General features: G+C 34.6%; 1 protein-coding gene across 1 annotated transcript in view; it reads right to left on the minus strand.

Annotated features, from left to right (window-relative positions):
* The window catches only part of GPR153 (G protein-coupled receptor 153), a 258,601-nt gene extending 245,342 nt beyond the window's left edge, over nucleotides 1-13,259 (minus strand). The window contains exon 1 of the mRNA XM_053690392.1: nucleotides 13,043-13,259. The gene's annotated coding sequence lies outside the window, so the exon portion shown is untranslated. The remainder of the gene's footprint in view (nucleotides 1-13,042) is intronic.
* Between the last annotated feature and the right edge of the window lie 2,737 nt (nucleotides 13,260-15,996).

Below are 15,996 nucleotides of genomic sequence, written 5' to 3' on the forward strand. Positions count from 1 at the left end.
AAACGTCAATAAAATTGACTAATTGCTTTGAAGAAAACCTCGTTTGCCTCTGACTTTGTTGAAGCTTGCTGCATGTACACAGAGGGACCGGTTGACCCCAGGAGGGCGGATTCACATCTTGGATTGTTTAATTGTTTATATATATATATATATATATTTTTTTTTATATATATATATATATATATATATATATATATATATATATATATATATATATATATATATATATATATATATATATATATATATAAATGCTTTACAATTGCTGTTGGGCAAGATTCTAATGTCCCAATTTGAAGATCATGTCAAATATATGAGCATTCATTAATACCTTCCCTATTCTTGACGTCAGTGCAGGGGGCGTGTCAATGACGTGTGACCGTAAATGTAATTCAACAAAGTCTGAGTAGGTCAAGTGCAGTAATTTCCTATATAATATAATGTAACAACCATAAAAACTAAATTGTTGTGCCTTACTAGGATAAATATATAGATCCTAAATGATCAATGTGTGTTATATATATTATAGTGATCTTAAGGGTTAAAAGTAATGAATAAAAGAGAAAGGAAAAGTATTAAGTAAAAGAAAAAGGAAAAAGGATGAATGCGTATTATTCTAACAATAATGTGTAGTTTACATTTATCACAATTTGTGTACCTCTACTTTCTTCAAATCTGTAGATTGTAACAAATTTTTTTACATTTTTCAAGCAACCATTACAAAAAATGGAAGATCAATATACCCTACAGCCAGTTTTGCAGAATTCAAAAAAATTGTAGTACTGTTGAAAAATACAAAGAACAATCAGAGATCTTAAATGAGAGATTGAAAGAAAAATAGATATCCTATGGAAATAATTAGAAATGGATACGAAAAAAGCAGGCAGTCTACTCTAGATAGATCTGAAATTCTTCAATCGAAAAAGAAAGACCTGAACAAGAGAAGTGATTTTATTGGGGTGAAAAATAGTCAACCTTTGTTCGTCACTCAGTATAATTCAAACTTTAAAATAATCCAGAAAGTACTTTTCAAACATTGGCCGATTCTCCTGAGAGATCCCATACGCTAAAAGACACTTGATGACAAACCCCAATTAGTCTTCAGAAGATCACCTACTCTAAAGCAGACACTTGCTCCAAGCAAAGTGATAGTGTCCAAAAGAATCCCAAATAAGAAACACCAATGTAAGAATCGAATAAAGAATGGAGTATACAAATGTGGCAAACGAAGATGTTTCATGTGCAATGTGACACAAGGCTATAAGAGTATTAAATCTAATACTACGGGAGAATGTTCCCCCATTAGAGAATCCCTTACCTGCAGCTCCTCATTTCTAATATACATTTTGACATGCAAATGTAGGCAGCAATATTTAGGTTGCACGACCCGTAACTAGGTGGAGTGAACACTTACGGAACATTAAAAACAAGTCACACAAACACAGTGTATCCAGACACTGTGTTTATGAACATAAATCGAGATACTTCTAGTTTTCAAATTACTCCATTAAGTAAAGTATTCCAATTTCAAATAAATATAATAGGTTTACAAAACGTAGGCAGAGTGAGACTTTTTGGATCTACAAATTTGGATCCTTATTTCCCCTTGGCCTCAATGAGGTAATTGATTCTGCTGCTTTATGACACTTTATAGGAGGCTATTTTTATATACACATATTGTTTAGGTTCTTTTATTTGTATGTATTTATATATACACGTGTTGTTTCGTTTAGACTTAAATCATGGTAGGGAGTCTCTGGCATATGATACATTCAAACGATAGTCTAATATGTAGTGGACATTGTTAATATTAATATACATTTTTAGCACATAGCAGATAACTATCAGCTTGGATTATTCTATTCACATTGGACTTTTTGGGGACAATAAAGGATTTTTGGTGGTTTTTGCATATAACCAGTATATATATGGCAGCTGTAACCCGTTCCGTTTATTCCCACATTGGATATTTATTATTATTATTATTTCTTTCCTGGCTTATTAACTTAGTCAGTCTTGTAGTTTTATGGCTAAACTATTGTTAGAATTTAATCTTGCAGATACCCTTTGCACCTAATTGACATGGATCACAGACTATACCTGTTTGTCACTCTGTTTGTTACTCAGATACACTACAAATATGCAGAGCAAAAATGAGTTGGTCTGTTTCTGATACACACAGTTTTGGATTTAGATTTTTTCTTCATTTACCTTTCATACACATTGCATCTACTCAAGATTGATAGTCATTGGACTATTAACATGTTCCCCCGCCCTTAGATGTCATCATAAACACGCCCCTCCCTTAGATTTTATCACTTATTATCATGCTTTTTCTCTGATGGTAAAATTAGCGTAGTATCACTTTTAATCAAAAGAATACTCAGATTTGGACTTCACTACACATTATTGTTAGTATAACACACTCATCCTTTTACTTAATACTTTTCCTTTCACTTTTATTTAATACTTTTAACCCTTAAGATCACTATAACATATATAACATGCATTGATCATTTGGGATCTATATATTTATCCTAGTAAGGCACAATACTTTATTTTTTATGGTTGTTACATTATATTATATAGGTAATTACTGCACTTGACCTACTCAGACTTTGTTGAATTACATATATGGTCACACGTCATTTGACAAGCCCCCTGCACTGACGTCAAGAATAGTGAAGGTATTAATGAATGCTTGTATTTGACACGATCCTCAAATTGGGACTTCAGAATCTTACCCAACAGCAATTGTAAAGCTTTTATTTAAATATATATACTGGTTGTATCCAAGCCAATAATTCAATATTGAATTAGACTCTGAATTAATCATTTGAATTTACCTGTATGCACGAACAGGTGCCAGTTATACACCCACCTTGATGATGGTAGTGATTGGTCGGTTGTTCACTCCCACAAATGGGAGTTTCTTTTGACATATGGTAGTGTTTGGCTATAAAAGTCAACACTTTTTAAGTGTTTAATATGCCTCATAAAGCGGCAATAGCGCAGAGAAACGCGTTGCAATATTAAATGTTTTTAATGCTCTGTTTTTAAAAGTTCTTTGGTATGTTTTTACTTGTTGTTACTTTTTACAATAAATGTTTTAACATAATACCATAACTCAAACTATATATCGGAGCAAATCACTACCATATGAGATGGACCATCTACACCTATTTCCTTGTTTTCAGTTCCAGCACCAAGGATCAGCCAGCTGGTTAGCTGGTTAGCACATTGGTGTGCTCCTTGTAAATGCGAGTACCCTGTGCTTACTTTGTACATCTTGACGGTGTGAAACTACTGATACGCACATTTCGGCGCCTCTTTGTGCTTTTGAATCTGTCTCAAAGGGACTTTAGATTCAGTTTACAAGTTCCTCATAAAGGGCTAAGTTAAGAGTGGAGGGCAAATGAATGCTCCAGCTTGAGCGTTAATAGCTCTAGAATTAAGATTTTTGCGTTTGTCGGTTTGCACTCGTATTATAAGTTGAAAGTAAACTATTTTTGCTCTTGCGCTAACCCAACAAGCACAAAAATCCAAAGTTAGAATAGTGTTGGAAGTCAATGGAGAAAACAAAAGTGGAAAAATACTTTACTCTCGCGCAAACCCAATCGCATATTCTCATTTAGGCTAACCCAACATGGAAATATGAATATTTCATATTCCAATGTTCTTCACATAACAGAATATGTTCTATTTATTCAAAAATACATATTTCTATATATATATCTGATGATATTTTGGTAACATATCTATACTTATATAGTGTGTATATATGTATATATGTACATTAAAGGGTTTAGTAAAAATGAGGCTGTGGGTATTTTACATAAAATGGAAAATTCAAGAACAAGGGGTCATGAGCTCAAGCTAAAGGGTAGTAGATTCAGGAGTAATTTGAGGAAGCAGTTCTTTACAGAAAGAGTGACTGATTTATGGAATAAACTTCCTCAAGAGGTAGTAGCAACAAACACTGTGGGGGACTTTAAAAATGCATGGGACAAGCATAAGGCTATCCTACGAACTAGATAAGTTTATACTGTTAGGTAAGGTCGGGCAGACTTGCTGGGCCTATGGCTCTTATCTGCGTCAATATCTATGTTTCTATGCACACACTATATAAGTATAGATATATATATATATATATATATATATATATATATATATATATATACACACACACATAAATACACACACTATATATACAATATATATATGACTCGTCTATTTGGATCTGTGATCTTTGCCACACGGCAGCTGCAAGATTATACTTGTCCTGATGAAGGCCCAACTGAGGGCCGAAACGTCGACCATGTATTAATGATTCAAGAATAAAGAAAATATTTTTCTTCTATACAAATCCTGAGAGTGCCCTTCTTCTACACTGATATCTATATCTATATATATATATATATATATATATATATATATATATATATATCTATATATATATCTATATATATATATATATATATATATATATATATATATATATATATTTATATATATATATATGCAGAGATCTAAAAAAACAAGCGCACAGAAACACCTCTCATGGTGCAGATCAATTTAATAAAATTAAACAAATATATATATAAAAGTGAACAACTTAGGGTATTCCCTACTCACAAGTGTAACCCCAATCTAATGAGGTAAGTATAGGCAGGTGGATGTCAAAGTGTCCCCACTTGTATTCGATCTTTGATCCAAATGCAGTCCAGAGTCTCCTCACTCCGGTTCCTATCGATATCCCCAGTGGTACACACTGTCAATCTTTTTCCACTTGTCTGTGGTTATAAGTTCACCAATGTGAGTTCAAACAAACCGCTCTGTCAGGAGCTGTTAAGAACGCAGTGAGTAGCTGCAGTATACACACGTAAGGTGGGCGAGGCCACGCCCACCTTACGTCACCTGAGACATACACGCTGAAGGGGAGTCCTGTGTATACTGCAGCTACTCACGGCGTTCTTAACAGCTCCTGACAGAGCGGTTTGTACTTCTGGATTGAAGGCCGAACTTTAGGTTCGGCTATCAGTGTTCTTTGTGTCTGACTAGAGAGATTGTTTTGTCTGCTTGATTACATTTGCCAAGATAAATCTGATCACGAAACTAAGTAGTAAGATTTACGTTTTTTCGTGTTTTGAATACATTTTAACGCTCGTAAAGTAAACATACTTTTTATAGATATTGTGAGCTATATTATATCCACTTCATTTTTTGGGAAGGTGAACCGACAGTGTGATTGAGATTAAGCAGAGAAACACGGATCTATGCTGATGACAGAAGGAGGGTCATATTCGATCTGAGGAAATCGCTCCCATACCGGACTTCTCCGAACATTCATCACTTACCTCATATGATTGGGGGTACAGAAGTAAGTGAACTGTGAGACCAGTTAAGGATAAAATATTTGGCGGGTCCTTTAAGCATTTACGTTTGAATATTCCTGTATCTGAAGATTGCACATTATATTCTGTTCTGACGAAAATCCCTAATGGACATTTGATTACTATATTCACTCCAGTAGATCATTCGTTGTACCTGCTTTTATACATATACATATATTTTGTTAGGGTCTACAAATGTGTATGTATCTTTTCTAATTGTACTTCTGGATTGAAGGCTTTCTACTAGTAATATTACTTTTATCGGCTGGGGCTGTAAATTACTTTCCCACTGGGAGCAGATACTGCTTATATGTAACGCTAGTATATTGTGTGACTAACACTTATGCATAAAGTATATTAAGACAGATCCATATTATACGAATTATCCAACTCGTCTAGAAATGGGTTTTTAAATAAATAAATTTACCCGTTCTCTATATATGATATATCCTACACTCTACAAGGTCAGGGATTAGCGCTGTGAAGTTTACTTACTCTTTCTCTTCTATTTTCACCCAGTGTGTAGACATTAGAGGGTAATCTCTACACACCTACAACAGTTCACTTCAGCGGCTCCTCCTATTCACGAACACTGTATTGCGCCTCCAGTTCAGCTCCTTGCCTTGTGCAAGCACTGTTCTCCCCAAATCTCTTGCTTCATTAAATATATATATATATATATATATATATATATATATAAATAAATAAATAAAATATAGTAAAGTTGGACAATAGAAAATTGGAAAAATGTTGCTTTGTCTGATGAGTCTTGATTACAGCTGCGACATTCAGATGGTAGGGTCAGAATTTGGCATAAAAAAACATGAAAGCATGGATCCATCATGCCTTGTATCAATGGTTCAGGCAGGTGACGGTGGTGTAATGGTGTGGGGGATATTTTCTTGGTACACTTTGGACTTTTTAGTACCAATTGAGCATTGTTTAAACGCCACGGCCTACTTGAGTATTGTTGCTGACCATGTCTATCCATTTATGACTACAGTGTACCCATCTTCTGATGGCTACTTCCAGCAAGATAATGTACCATGTCAAAAAGCTCAAATCATCTCAAACTGGTTTCTTGATCATGACAATGAGTTCACTGTACTCCAATGGCCCCTACATTCACCAGATCTCAATTCAATAGAGCACCTTTGGGATGTGGTGGAACGGGACATCTGCATCATCATGGATGTGCAGCCGACAAATCTACAGCAACTGCGTGATGCTATAATTTCAACATCTTGTTGAATCTTTGCCACTAAGAATTAAGGCATTTTGGAAGGCAAAAGGGGTCCAACCCGGGACTAGCAAGGTGTACCTAATAAAGTGGCGTGTATGTATGTATGTATATATGTATGTATGTATGTGTATATATATATATATATACACACACACACACACACACACACATACGCACTGTATATTAGATATAGATACATACATACACATATATATATATATATCATACATACACATATATATATATATATATATATACATACACACATATATATATATATATATATATATATATATATATCACACTAACATTAACAGGACAACAATAGTGCACTTTAGATGATTATGCCTCATATCTAATCTGACTACATTTATTCATATATAATATAATAAACTTGGATGGAATATAAATAGCAGAAGTTTTTTCAATTTTAAAAAAAATTAAATAAAGTTATTTCTTGCTATTTATCACTTGTTCCTTTTCTGAAATAAAGCTTAACTGTAGTCTAAGAAAGTGTTAATTGTTGAATGTATAAGCTCTAGATTTTCACAGTGTATCCAAGCAGACATCAAAGAGGTAATGTCCCCTCGCTCCTGTAATGGCAGAAGGCTCTTATTTCTAAAGAAGTAATTAAAGGGATATGAAACCAAATTTTTTTTCTTTCATGATTCAGATAGAGCATGCAATTTTAAGCAACTTTCTAATTTACTCCTTTTAACTATTTTTCTTTTGTTCTCTTGGTATGCTTTGTTAAATGAGCAGCAATGCACTACTGGTTGCTGACTGAACACATGTGTGAGCCAATGACAATTGGTATACATATGCATCCACCTATCAGCAGCTAGAACCTAGGTTCTTTGCTGCTCCTGAGCTTTCATAGATAAACCTTTCAGCAAAGAAGGAAGGAAGCAAATTAAATAATAGAAGTAAATTGGAAAGTTGTTTAAAATTGTATTCTCTATCATAATCATAAAAGAAAAATTTTGGGTTTCATGTCCCTTTAAGTGAACATAGTATAAAACGTAGCATTTGTATAGAAAGCTCTCAAATTATTACTATTTAATTTGCATATACTAATACTATTCCATATACTTATACAGTGTCATCATATTATGTATTGCTAGAAAGTAGTCTAGTTATAAAATACACATACTGCAAACATTACCAGTAATCAGAATGAAGTGCAAGCATCAGAAGTCACTGCCCCTAATGAGTTATATCCACCATGTCCACAGTTTCATAATGACGGTGATATGTAGAACATATGGGATACAGTTCTCCATTAAAGGCTGGACTAGGAATAAAAAGCAGCCCTGGAAAAGGTTTAAAGACCAGCACTATTTGATGTTAAGTCCATCGAATGCACAAGTCCCATTTTTTTCAAGGAGTTATTGAAATATTTTGTTTAGAATTAAATATTAGTTTGTAATAAAACATGCCAAACCGTCCTATATAGGCAACCTACAACCCATTTTCATCTATGACTCCCTGTCACAATGTAAAACTTATTATCCATAGTGTGATCTGGATAAGATACTCATAACAGTGCGTCATTCTGTCTTACAATGTCACTTCACTAGACACAAGAAACCATTAAAAGAACTAATAAATAGTACATGGTTTAGAAAATAAAGCTTACAAGGAAATACTTTGTGAGCTTAATACATATAGCTCCGAGGAGAAAAGTAAGTAAACATCTTGATCTGTATACAGCAACATAGAGAGCTTACGCGTTTCAGCCTCAGCCATAGTCATAGCTTAACAGTCACCACTGTCTCTGCTAACAGTATGAGCAGAAACCAGTGGTTAAAACATCATTGAAATTTTAACCCTGTATAACAATATTTAAAATGTGAAAAACTCACACATTGTCCTCTATACCTTCAGGGATACAACACTCATGAAAAAAAATATTATACGTATATACAATATTACTAACGAACATATTGATGGTTAAAGTATATATTTCATAAAATTGTTGAACATTCGTTCCTAAAAAATTATGAAATATAAAGGATTCAATATTCAAAAGTTTCACAGGGTACCCACCTAATTAATTATTCCCAGTATTTAATTAGATCATACAAAACTTCAGGGTTGCGCACGGAGAGAATATAATAATAGACGATAATGAACAATAATATGCAATTACAGTAAATCAGGGTAGGATGTTACTACCTCACTATAATAATATACAATGACTGTCTTGCGTATTTCAATATACAGATCAGAGTAAAAGTCCTGATATTGTAATGGATCCTTTAGTGTTTAGTCAATGCTGGTTCAAAAAAATCTTGTATAGAAGTCCCACTTCTAATTTTCCCGCATACATGCCTCCAGGAGTATGGGTAGTTCACATGAATGTGATATCTCCTTTTTCTTTGCACCCTTAGGATAGGATAGCTCTCCCTTTTTGGAATCACTGGTGCAGTTTCCACACTCTCCAAGCACTTAAGGAGTACTGAGGCAAATAAATACTGGAAGATAAGAATAAAGAAGCGCATTCTCGATTCAAGGTAAAAGTAATACAAATTTATTAGAGCACACAACCATATGCACTTCCTAGAAAGAAAAGTTAAAAACGCCTTGAAACAATTTCAATGCGGCTCCAGGCAGCTTCCCAGGCAAACAGCTCTGCATGCACCCAATCTTGGTCATCCGTTTACGGCAAGTGAAGTGTTCCTTGTAAGCACCTCTCTATAAGTAATAATGTAGCTGTAAACAGATCCCGTCTACGCGTTTCATCTGTCTTGCACAGACTTTTTCAAGACAAATGGGTCAGCTGTGTCCATTTGTCTGGAAAAATTCTGCGCAAGATTGGTGCATGCAGAGCCATTTGCCTGGGAAGCTGCCTGGAGCCACATTGAAATTGTTTCAAGGCGTTTTTTACTTTTGTTTCTAGTAAGTGCATATGGTTGTGTGCTCTAATACATTTGTATTACTTTTACCTTGAATCGAGGATGCGCTTCTTTGTTCTTATCTTCCAGTATTTAATGAGATCATATTGCGAATTTAGGCCTAATGGAACTCTAGTTCACAACTTAAAGACCCAAAACATTTCCCTTTTATGCAGCAATTTATCTTTACCACCTCCCCTCCTAGGGCTTGTGATCCGATCTATGGCCATCGATCAAAAGGAAGATAGTCCTCTATCATGATTTCTTGCTATTTGCTGTACTAGGGGTGTAGAAGGTTTCCCTATTTTAATGGTGGATAAATGTTCCCTCATGTGGGATCTCATGTAGTGAGGCCCATGTTCTTTATTTAACATTGGGTATACTTGATCATATTAATAACATATAGGTGGAAGAACAGTTTAACCATCTGTCTATTGGAAAGACCTTGTGGGTCATTGTGGATGAGAATGAAGAAGAAACTTCAACAAACTCACATGGTCTGTTATGCCCACATTTATACATACCTCAGTGACTAAGCCAAGAGCTTTGCAATCTATGGTCAGATCTTAATTGATAAGGAGACAGAATATCAACAAACCTCTGATACAGCTGCATCACCTCACCAGCAACACCACCCCATTAAATTGTAGCCGACCAGCCCCAGCTGCTGGGGCCCACTGGAAAATCTCCTGGTATCCTTGTAGGCCAATCCAGCAATAGTTCCATCCTCCCATTCCTGCCATGTTATGATGACCAGCTACTGCAGCCCACTAGGAAATCTCCTGGTATGTCAATCCAGCCTTAGGTCCATCCTCCCATTCCTGCTATGTTATGATGACCAGCTAAAGACATGTCTAATTCTAATCCACCTAGTGCTAGACATCTGCAAATTCTACTAAACTACCTGGTGCCATCATGGTTTTTATGTAAGAAGTAGGTGTTCTATTCTATATTTCCAGAGAAATCTATTCCTTTCCACCCACACATGACCTCCAACATCCATTCATATGTGTCTGTGTATGTCACAAAGTCTATATATTGATGTGCTTGTATTAATCTGTAATCAATAATGTATTAGGTGTGCACGCCAAACTAATTGGGTGTCTTAGTCACATGCAAGTGTGTGAATTTGGAAGCTTGTGCATGGTGTGTATGGGTACGAATTCCTACAAGAGAATATGTGTTGGTATATATGTTAGGTAGGTCTGTGTGCGTATAGATTCATGCCTGCAAGAGAATATATATTTCATACATCTGTCAATGTGTAGCTGCATGTCTGCAGAAAACACATATTGGGCAGGTCTATGTGTACGTATGTAGGTGCATGCCAGCAAGAGAATATTTGTTAGATAGCTGTGTTTGTGTAGGTGCATGCCTGCAAGAGAATGCATGTTGGGTAGATCTCTGTGTAGGTGCATGCCTGCAAGAGAATATATTTTGGGTAGGACTGTGTAGGTGCATGCTTGCAAGATAATATATGTTTGGTAGGTCTGCGTGTACGTAGGCACATGTCTGCAAAATAATATATGTTGGATAGGTTTCCGTGTGTATAGGTTCCTGCAAGAGAATTCATGTTGGTTATATCTGTGTATGTATAGATGCCTGCAAGAGAATACGTTTGTTAGGTATGTGCATGTGTGTGTGTATACCTGCAAAACTATATATGTTGGGTAGGCCTGAACATGTATTTTAAACATGTATGTCAGTTTGTGTGTATACATAGGTAAATCAAAATGCATGGTTTATTTTAAATGTGTCTTAACGTGAATATACAGGCATAATTTACTTTCTAGTCACTGAATTTCTGAAACCGAGAATTTATGGAACCACCACAAAATTTATGAAAAAGCACTTTCAAATCTGATTTTAAATACTGTACTGTAAAATAATTAGTACAGAATATTATCACAAACAGAACACATAATATGGGAATAATTATTCTCTGACTTAAATGTGTACAAATATTTTTTTAAAAAATATACCTTGTGAGATTGAAACTGTTCACTAATGTGTGCAAACCTGAGATTGGTTAGGACATAAATAAGGGCATGCTTAAATTAACTCATCAATCGTTTGCAAACATTACCAAAAATACTAGCAATATTAATGTATCTAATTATAAAATAATGTCAACTAAATGTATTTGTAAATAAACTTCTTCAACCTTACCTGACAAATGTAAAAAATAAATTTATACAAACATCTGATACAAATATAACCCACATGACAAAAGCAACATGATAACAAAAACGATTAGGACCAAATATTAACCATACAAAAATCATCAAATGAACAACTGTTTAGTAGACCTAAAAAATAAGAGATAGATTAGCCAACCCAGCTTGGTGTTGCACAATTCTACAACAAATATTCTGTAATTAAATTTAATGAAAGTTTGAGAAACAGGTTCAGAAGCATATTCATCAGCTCTCATTATTTTTATATGATCAATGAGTCTTGAAAATGTTACAGACTAATAACTTTTTATAAAATATTGAATACATTATATAATAAATTCAAAAGCAAATTTCAGTCCTGAATAACAGCTAATATATATATATATATATATATATATATATATATATATATATATATATATATATATATATATATTGTGCTGTATTATCTTAGGAACTAATATTAAAAATAATGCTGAATTGCAACGTGTTATAATAGTAGGTGGGGTTTTTTTTTGGGGGGGGGTGCAAAATGTTTGTATATCAAAAACAATTTAATATGACCTAAATTATATTCTAAATTGTAAAGTAAAATAAAAAAATAAATACATTCCTAAGAGCAAAATATAACAGGAGGGGAATTAATATTCATAAACAAATACGTTGATATAAACACAAATAAAGTATTTTATATGGATCAGTTATCTCGATTTCTATATTAGACAAGGCACTGTCCTTGGGTCACTGTTTATATATGACAGTCTCTGCCCCCACACGAGCTGTCACATTGAATCGTCCATCTGTCCGTGGGTCGGTGATCCCTGCTGCTCCCCACTGCCACGTGAGGGAATTCCCTGCAACCCACCAGCAGGGATTAACTCTTTGCTATCCAGAGTAGCAGAAAAAAAAACTATTTTGCTAGCAGTGAAAGGGTTAAGTATGCATTGAAACCATCAAAACATAAAGTGGCTGTATTGAGCATTAACACTATAGATGACTGTTAAAAATAGATACTAACTGCATTTATTTATTATACTAACATTGGATCTATTCTAGTAACAACCCCATGTATCTTATATAGACAAACAAGAAGCTATTAAGTTTTTGTTTGTTTACTTTTAAATCCCAAATACTGGGTGATACAAGAACCACTGGGTGATTTAAGCTATTATAAAATTATTTGTGTTTTCTCTCCTGAAATATATTGTATTAGGAGCTTGCCCCTCTCCCTTACTACATAATCTGACATCCTTTCTATGGATTTGCATCCTGATCCCTTTGTATCTCAGACATTGTTCAGATAAAAGAATTAGAGTCGTAGGAATAAATTACCTGCTCAGAACCAGGGCTGAAGGGTCATCCTTTAAATCCTGAACTGATCAAAATGATCACTTCCTCTCCTTTAAAATAGGGGGGATTGGATCCTCTGTGCTGCTATAGACTAAAATAAGAACTCTCCCGTGGGGATTTTGTGCATATCCTTGACAGATGTGAATTTCCTGACTTGCCAATAAGAATTTGTGCTCCAAAACGATCTCACCACAGCCAGTGAGCCCTGGTCCCCATAGGTAATTGTTTCAGGAAGCCCAGATCACATACAACATGTTCCTATGTGAGGCTGCAGAGCTGTGCTCATTCCCCAGCCCACCCAGTATAATGAGCTCTCTCTGCCCATCTCTGAGCTGCAGGAAAACTCACCTCCTCCCACCCCTCAGCACACACTTATTTCATCATTTGGGTAGTATCTCCCCTCTCTCTCTGCTCTTGCACACAGCGCATGCTTCACACAGCCACACAGCCCCTCTGCTCTGTCTCAAACAGGGAAGCTTTCATTTGGTAACTTTTTTTTATAGTTGCATATATAAAAAGAGTTGATTTTATATAGAGGCAGAAGTATTAATACAGAACAATTATTCTCTGCTAGGTGGTCTGTATTTTCACAGCACCTATCATGGATTAGTTAGAAAACTGACCAGTTTGCTTTCTCTTTAAAGGGACAGTCAATTCAAATTTAAAAAGGACATGAAACCCAAAAAGATTAAGATAGAGATTACAAATTTAAACAACTTTCTAATTTACTTCTACTGTCTAATTTGTTTCAATCTCTTGGCATAATTTGTTGAAAGAGCAGCAATGACAATTTGGTAAAGAGTTGAAGCCATAGGTGAGCCAATGACAATTTGCAGGTATATACAGCCACCAATGAGCAGCTAGAACCTATGTTGTTATTTGCTGATCCTGAGCTTGCCAAGATAAACCTTTCAGCAAAGGATAAGAGAAGGATGCAAATGAAATAATAGGAGTAAATTAGAAAGTTCTCTAATATTGTATTCTCTACCTGAATCATGAAAGACATTTTTTTAGGTTTCCCTTTAAATTTTTATGATTCAGATGAAGCATGCAATTTTAAACCACTTTCTAATTTACTTTTATCATGTGCTTTGTTCTATTGGTATTCTTTGATGAAAGTTAAAGGGATATGAAACCAAACATTTTCGTTGATTATTCAGATAGAGCATGTGCTTTTAAGCAACTTTCTAATTTACTGCTATTATAATTATTTGTTCTCTTGGTGTCTTTTGTTGAAAAGCAGGGACATATGCTTAAGAGCCAGCCCATTTCTGCAGCACTATATGTCTACAGTTTTACAACAATGTGAGCACTATATAGCAGCACTATTTCTTGTCACGTAGTGCTCCGAATCCCTACGTGGGTATCTTTTCAACACAGAATAACATGGGAATGAAGCACATTTGAGAATAAAAGTAAATTTGAAACTTATTTAAAATGGCATGCTCTGTCTGAATCACAAAAGATAATTTTTGGGTTTCGTATCCCTTTAAACCTAGGTAGGCTCATATGCTTATTTCTAAGTCCTTGTCAGTGAATTTTGACAGTTTTTCACAGTTAGACATTGCTAGTCCATGTGTGCCATATAGATAATATTGTGCTCACTCCAGTGGAGTTATTTATGAGTCAGCACTGATTGTTTTGACAGCCTTGCATTTTAGCCAATTGGAATAAGGCTGCAGTCTACAGAGGCTTAGATACAAGGTAATCACAGAGGTAAAAAGTATATTAATATAACAGTGTTGGTTATGCGAAACCGGGGAATATGTAATAAAGGGGTTTTCTATCTTTTTAAATAATAACTATTCTGGAGTAGACTGTCCCTTTAAGTTTAAAACTAAATTATTTAATGGTTTTAATGAGACACTGTGGGTAATGTTGCTATATAGCTAAGATTGTGATATTCTCATAGGTACATATATTAATTGTATTAGGTCAATGGTTTCCTTAGGCACCAATGGTAAGTGGCACATTGATTTAAAGATCCAGACTGTTGGGACACTGAATTTTGTCTGCTCTCTGGGAACATGAAATAGATTTCTGTAAATACCTACTCTTCTGCAGCAATAATTAAGTTGGATTGAATCCTGTAGGACCCAGAATCCAGTCTATACATTAGAGTGATTGCTTGTTCAGTGAGCACATACATTTGTATTTAAATTGACCACAGCAAAGGGGATAAGAGACACTACTCAATATGTCTTTAAAGGGGCATATGTCTGGACTGAAAAGCAACACAGCATTTTAATACCAAAATGACAGATTTACAAGCATTTACTTTGTATGGATTTTTTTTTAAATATTTTTTTTTTTGTGCAATTCAGTCATTCTGTACCAATTAAAGGGACACTGAACCCAATTTTTTTTCTTTCATGATTCAGATAGAGCATGCAATTTTAAGAAACTTTCTAATTTACTCCTATTATCAATTTTTCTTTATTCTCTTGCTATCTTTATTTGAAAATGATGACTGTAAATCTTAGCAGCCAGCCCATTTTAGGTTCAGCACCATGGATAGCGCTTGCTTATTGGACGATGACATTTACCCACCAATAAGCAAGCATAACCCAGGTTCTCAACCAAAAATGGGCCGGCTCCTATGCATCACATTCCTGCTTTTTAAATAAAGATAGCAAGAGAATGAAGGAAAAAAAATTGATAATAGGAGTAAATTAGAAAGTTGCTTAAAATTGCATGTGCTATCTGAATAATTAAAGAAAAAAAATGTGCATTTAGTGTCCCTTTAAAACTGTACACATATAAAAAATACTTTTGAAATCTTCTCTTTGGTGTTGCCTTCATCTGTCAATGGTTTAAACTACATGTAGGATTTTATAAATGTAAAATGTTGATAATAAAATACTCTGTGTTGCTTGCATAGAGATATGTGTTTAACTCAGCAAAATGGTTAAACACCTAGCTAAAGACAGCTCTGG

The sequence above is a fragment of the Bombina bombina genome, chromosome 8 (assembly GCF_027579735.1).
Source record: "Bombina bombina isolate aBomBom1 chromosome 8, aBomBom1.pri, whole genome shotgun sequence".
In the NCBI taxonomy this organism is placed as follows: domain Eukaryota; kingdom Metazoa; phylum Chordata; class Amphibia; order Anura; family Bombinatoridae; genus Bombina; species Bombina bombina.